Source organism: Mauremys mutica, chromosome 10 (assembly GCF_020497125.1).
Source record: "Mauremys mutica isolate MM-2020 ecotype Southern chromosome 10, ASM2049712v1, whole genome shotgun sequence".
Lineage (NCBI taxonomy): Eukaryota > Metazoa > Chordata > Testudines > Geoemydidae > Mauremys > Mauremys mutica.
In genome coordinates, this window is record NC_059081.1 from 66,140,129 (window position 1) to 66,145,634 (window position 5,506).

General features: G+C 41.7%; 1 long non-coding RNA gene across 1 annotated transcript; it reads right to left on the minus strand.

Annotated features, from left to right (window-relative positions):
• Positions 1–965: 965 nt before the first annotated feature.
• On the minus strand, positions 966–4,236 carry LOC123378350. Its single transcript, XR_006582568.1, has 3 exons — positions 4,016–4,236; positions 3,084–3,269; positions 966–1,094 (listed from the first exon to the last, which is right to left on the minus strand). It is a non-coding gene; the product is annotated as an uncharacterized LOC123378350 (long non-coding RNA).
• Between the last annotated feature and the right edge of the window lie 1,270 nt (positions 4,237–5,506).

The following is a 5,506-nucleotide window of genomic DNA, read 5'->3' on the forward strand; positions in this document are numbered from 1 at the left end:
CTGGCAGCCAGGCTTTTTTTAACTATTTGTTTCAGTGTTAGCATGATTTTTAGTGGGGTTGTGAGTGAGGGACAGATAGCACTGAGAAAAGCTTGGCATGTTGGATCCAGACACTATGCCTCAGTTCCCATAGAGCTCAGTACCAACGCTCTTCTGGCTTTGCCTGAAATATTCCCTGCTGTTCTGGGCCTAGTCCACTCCTGAGCAGAGTCCACCAGACTGCATGTGGTTTGTATAATATGGACTTTAACAGGTATTTACACTGAACCCAAAGTAAGGAACATACCTCACCCCACTGCCAGAGCTCCTTTGGAATGGGGAAAAAGTGGTCTTTACCTAGATACCTACTAACTGCATATCAGAAGTTTGGAGATCAGCTATTTACCACCTTCTGAAGACCAGTGAATGGGCCACCAGGCTTTAGGAAGGATTGGGAGGGTATTCTGGGCATGAGGCCTGCTGAAAGATAGAACAGAATCCAAACTTCCAAGGGAGCCTGCCATGGTGTGTTACAGCTCATCCATCCCTATATAGGATAAGGTCAATGCTTTTTGCGTGTGGATACCTTAGCTCAATGACCCATAAAGACATCCCAAGATTTAGCACAGCGGACAGCATTCAGCCAGAGGAGGCTGAGAACAAGAACAGCAGAGGTGCTGCAGGTAAGGACTGAACTGCATTTGGCACAGTTGTCTGTGCAATCTTGCGCAGCACCTGACTTCTGCTTTGCGTGGCTGTAGGCAATGCTATTAGTCCACCCGTCTAATAACCATTAATCGTCACCAAAAAATAAAACAAAGAAACCAAGCATTTAGACATGCAAAAAGGGCAGAGCAATAAACAGATGAGAAATTGCTCTTTGCATAAGGCGATTGACTATATTTTGTGCACTGGGGCAACGGGAAGAGATTGTTGTTATGCCACAAGATATATTTTATGAGAAGTTGCAGGTACATTTCCTCTGGCAGAAAAGAATAATAATTACTTGGAATTTTTGAAGCAGGCCAACCATTTGTCCACAGGACAAGAAAATTCCTGTTTGACAGGCTCCCACCTGAAACAACCTTCAAGTTCTTGGCCTCTGAACATCCTCCCTGAAAGAAATGTAAGAAGCAAAAATGAAGTTCTGTTTGATAGCTCCGTTGCTAAAATTACATTTTAAAAAACTGCTGTATGATAGTTTAAAAATAAATACTGTTCAATTGAGGGGGTTGTTGGCTTTCACTAGTAGAATCAGAACAGGTTATCATCTGTATTCCAGTAGCACCTCCAATCCTTATCTACGTTTGGTTCCTATCGTGCTAATACCTGTATGTTCACAGAACAAGAGGCAGTTTCTGCCCCAAAGAGCTTACAAGAGGGTCAGTACTTTTATTCATGGCACTGAAATTGTAACCCTTTAAAGTGCAATTCTCTGAGTTTTCTTGTTCATCATCTCCCTTCATGAACTTACCAATATTTGGAGACTTTTTCAAAAAGTTTCATTTTTTACTTTGCCCCTCCGTAAATTCTTCAAAGAGTGACCGTAGCAAAAGGTAAAATGAAATGAAATAGTGGAAAGAAAAAAAAATCCGGACCGTGGTTCATTTTATTGCATCCAGTGGAAAAAAGGGTGTGTCAGGGTGGGGGGGGGGAGTGGAAGAGAAAGGGATGAAGACAAAAATTTGAAAATTTAAAGTTTTTCAAAAAAGGATTTCACTAAAAAGTTCTGAAAAAAAATTGTTTTGTTTTGAACCCTGCACAACAGAATCAACTTTGATGTTTCAACTTATTTTGAAAATTGCTTTCCCACTTTTCAATCAGCTTGGGTAATTTACTTCCACTTCACTTCCCTGGGCCTCAGTTTAGCTATACTTAAAATAGGTATAAAAGAGAAGTGTAAATCAGTGGGTCAACATACCAGCCTGTGCCTCATGGAACTCTCAGTACCCCCAGGGTTTCAGGCCCTTTCTTCAGGATTTGACTTTTCTCCCAAACAAGACAGTTGAATGGACATTCCACCTGTAAACCCCAGCCTTTCCCCTGACCCAGGGTCTCCTACAGGAGCCTCTCTACACCCTGCAAGGCTTAATGCCTGGGAGTTGCGGAGAATTTCTCGTCTCCCTTCTGCTGGAGTTTTCCTATAAAAAAACACCTTCTAGCCAGCTCCTTGCAAGGTTGCGCTCCTTAGCCGTCTACCTCAGCACTAAGAACAGCCTCTGCTCCTCTCTTGTCTCTGACTTGCTCCATGAACTCAGGCTGCCCTTTATATTGCAGCAGGCCTGGCTCTGAGTCACAATCATTTACCACGGGACCCCAAGGCTTATTCGCTTTACCTCAGAAGTTTGCCTGATGCTGGCCCAGAGTGCAGCTGAGCCCCAACCCCTGTAAAGGGCCTGCTCAGCCTCTGACAGGGAGGCTTAACAAATGTTTGTGAAAACGGCTCAAATTAATAGTGTTGCATAAGCAGCATTTTACAATGTGCAAAATATTAATAGAGTTAGTTGGGAAATGGGGAGAAAAGCCTAGAATTTCTTTTCCTTTGTCAACCACATTTTAGAAAGCTCACATATTTCTAACTAGCTCTCATTATTATATAACGGGATGCCATCAATCAGTGTCTACTGCATATAAACCTGTGTATGCAACACGGTCTCAGCTACAAGTTTCCAGATGCAGTTGGTTAGGTGACTCCCCTCCTCTTGGGTGTGTTTTTCCCCCTCACTATTCTCCTTCATAAAGATGTTTCATGGCATATTGCAATGCCTCCACCTCTACTCAACCAAAAGCAAAACTGTATGCATGGGTGAAACAGCCAACCGCTCCCAGGGCTGCAGAAAGTGACCAAAAGCTGCCAAACTCTTGTGGCTGTTGGGTGAACTAAGTGGAATGAGTTGTGTTTTTTTTCCCCCAGTCCACTTCATCATGAACAGGTGCTGACCTGGAAAAAAAGCCACCATCCACCACAACTAATACTGTTTGCTGTTTCAGCAGAGGTAAAAGATCTATGGGGCCAGATCCAAAGCCCATTGAAGGGCTTTGTTTTCATTGACTTCTATGTGCTTTGGATGAGGATCTGTGAGGAAGCTCCACTATCTTCTCACCCCAAGTGTTGGTTTCTTTTGGACAAGGTTGAGACCGGGTGATATGGAGGATGCTGTAGCCATTTCAGCTCATCTGTTGAGATCAGGTGTCTGTAAGCTACCTTGTTAATTCCTCCTGATTGCTATGGGGATGGACACAGGTGAAGCTTGGTCTTTCTTGTACTTTTCACTGAAGTTTCTCTTGGTCTGTGGGTAAAGCAGAGGCTAATCATTTTATGTGAAAAAAACAGCAAGCAGGCTTCCAGTATTTGAGATAGATGGATGGCAGATTGTGCTGTGGCTGATTATCACAACTGATCATTGTCATGTTTTCAATATTCCCAATGATTTAACTGATAAGTTTCTACTGGTGGAAGATACAGCAGCTAGGGGCTTCTGTCCAGAACCAGATGTTTCAATCATCTAAGACTAGCCAGGGGCATATTAATGACAGGTGCTTCAGAATCTATGAATCCCTTCACAAACTAGGCCCAATCGAACTTTTCTCTATACTCTACTGGGTACCAGTTCTTGCTGACTGATGAATGTCTCTACTTCAGTGCCACTGTGGGGCACAGATGTCCTCATCTCTTGCTCTCACACACTCACTCATGCCACCAATGGTACCCAGCATCAGCCCCCATGAGGCTGAGTTTTCAACAAGCATAAAGACTTAACTACCTCTCACTCCTAAAGGGGATCTTGCTAGGTCAGGTGCGTCACATATTGGAAGAACCACGTGGGAAAGGCTGCATCCTCATACTGTGCCTTCAGTGTGGATAGAGGACTTGAGTCTCCAGAGCTTTTTCATAAGCACTACACTGAATTGTCATATGATTTTGTAAACATTAAAATAGCTAAAATGATTTTATAGTTTAACTAAACTTCAGTTCATGTCTCAGTCTGGACCCTAAGTAGACCACCAGATTAAGACAAGGAGCTTTGAATCTTACGATCATGGGAACAGATTACTCGTTCCATTTCCTCTGCTCTTTACACGAATCAGAAAGAATTCATGCTGTGCTATTTCCTCTTCTTGTCACAACAACTCTCACAACAGGGAGTTCTCAGAATTTGAATGCTTAGTCCACGTTTTCATTGGCTGTCTTCTTGACCTAATCCTTTCTGGTGTCACAAGCTGCAAACAGGAGAAGCAGGTGGACGGCCAACAATTCCTAGTAGAGAACACTGAAGAGTTCTAAACAACACAGTGAGCAATTAGCTTTCAAAGAATACAGGAGTTGTTACAATTCAAAAAAAACCCATAACTTCATCCTGCTGGCACAGACTATCAAAATCGAAATGGTGCCAGCAGAATGCATTCCTTTGGCATTGGCTAAAATCAGAAGAACATAGCATAACCCTTAAAATCCATTCATAAAAAAATAAAAATAAAAATGACATATACTTGGGACTTATACTTTGCCACTGGTGGAAGCTGTTCTTTAGCCACAGAACAGATATAGCACAAAAAGCAGCAGTGCAAACGTTGAATGATATCAACATTAGAGTAACACCAATTCCTACCATACCCCACTGGGCAGCCTACAGCTCAACAGTTTGCTATTCATCATTTTCTTTCTTTACAGTCCTATAGCCTGTTTTCTGTCCACATGCCAGTGCCCTTGTCCCCACAAGTGGAATTCATTTGACTAGAGGATTTCCAAGTGTTGCTGTGTAAAGTGCTTTACAACAATCTACCACTTTCCCTTCATCTACCTTTAAGGCTAGATTTTTAACTGATGTAAATCAACATAATCTCATTGACTCCATTAACATTGATTCACACCATGACAGAATCTAGCCCTTTATTTTATATAATGCAATCAAGTGCATCTGGCAAATTTTATAATTCTTTATAAACTCAGTTTACTTGTGGCTCATAGTTCTATTAACTTTTAGACGTTTAGTGAGCCTTCCCCCCACACTTTATTTTTCATTTGTTCCATTACTGTAACAGGAATAGTAGTGTGACTTACCGGATACTTGTCACTCTTCTGTCCAGCTTTTCTTTTGAAGATCCTTTTGAAAAATCCATTTTGCTTTCTCTGGTCTTTTGTTACCTCTCAGTTTTCCATAACTTTGCATTAAAGTATAGGACAACCTTACAATTGAGCAATTTTCTGTCAGGCTGCAATTTATACTTGTGCGTAGGGCAAATATGAGGCCAAGGCATCATTCAAGTGCCACTAAAGCCCTCAAAACAATGGGATTTGAGTGGTACATAGCCCTCTCTAGGACCTTGACAAAAGGGGGAATTTCTTCTCTAAAAATATATCCATACCATCTTCCATCCTTGGGGCCGTTGATTATTTTTTATTGAGTTCAATATAGGTATCCCCAATCCAGGTCTATTGTCCTTTCATACCTCTGAAGGAAATTTACAGAGTTTCCCAATTTTACCCATTTTTGGTTGTGTCTCTATGTAAATAATAGTATATTTT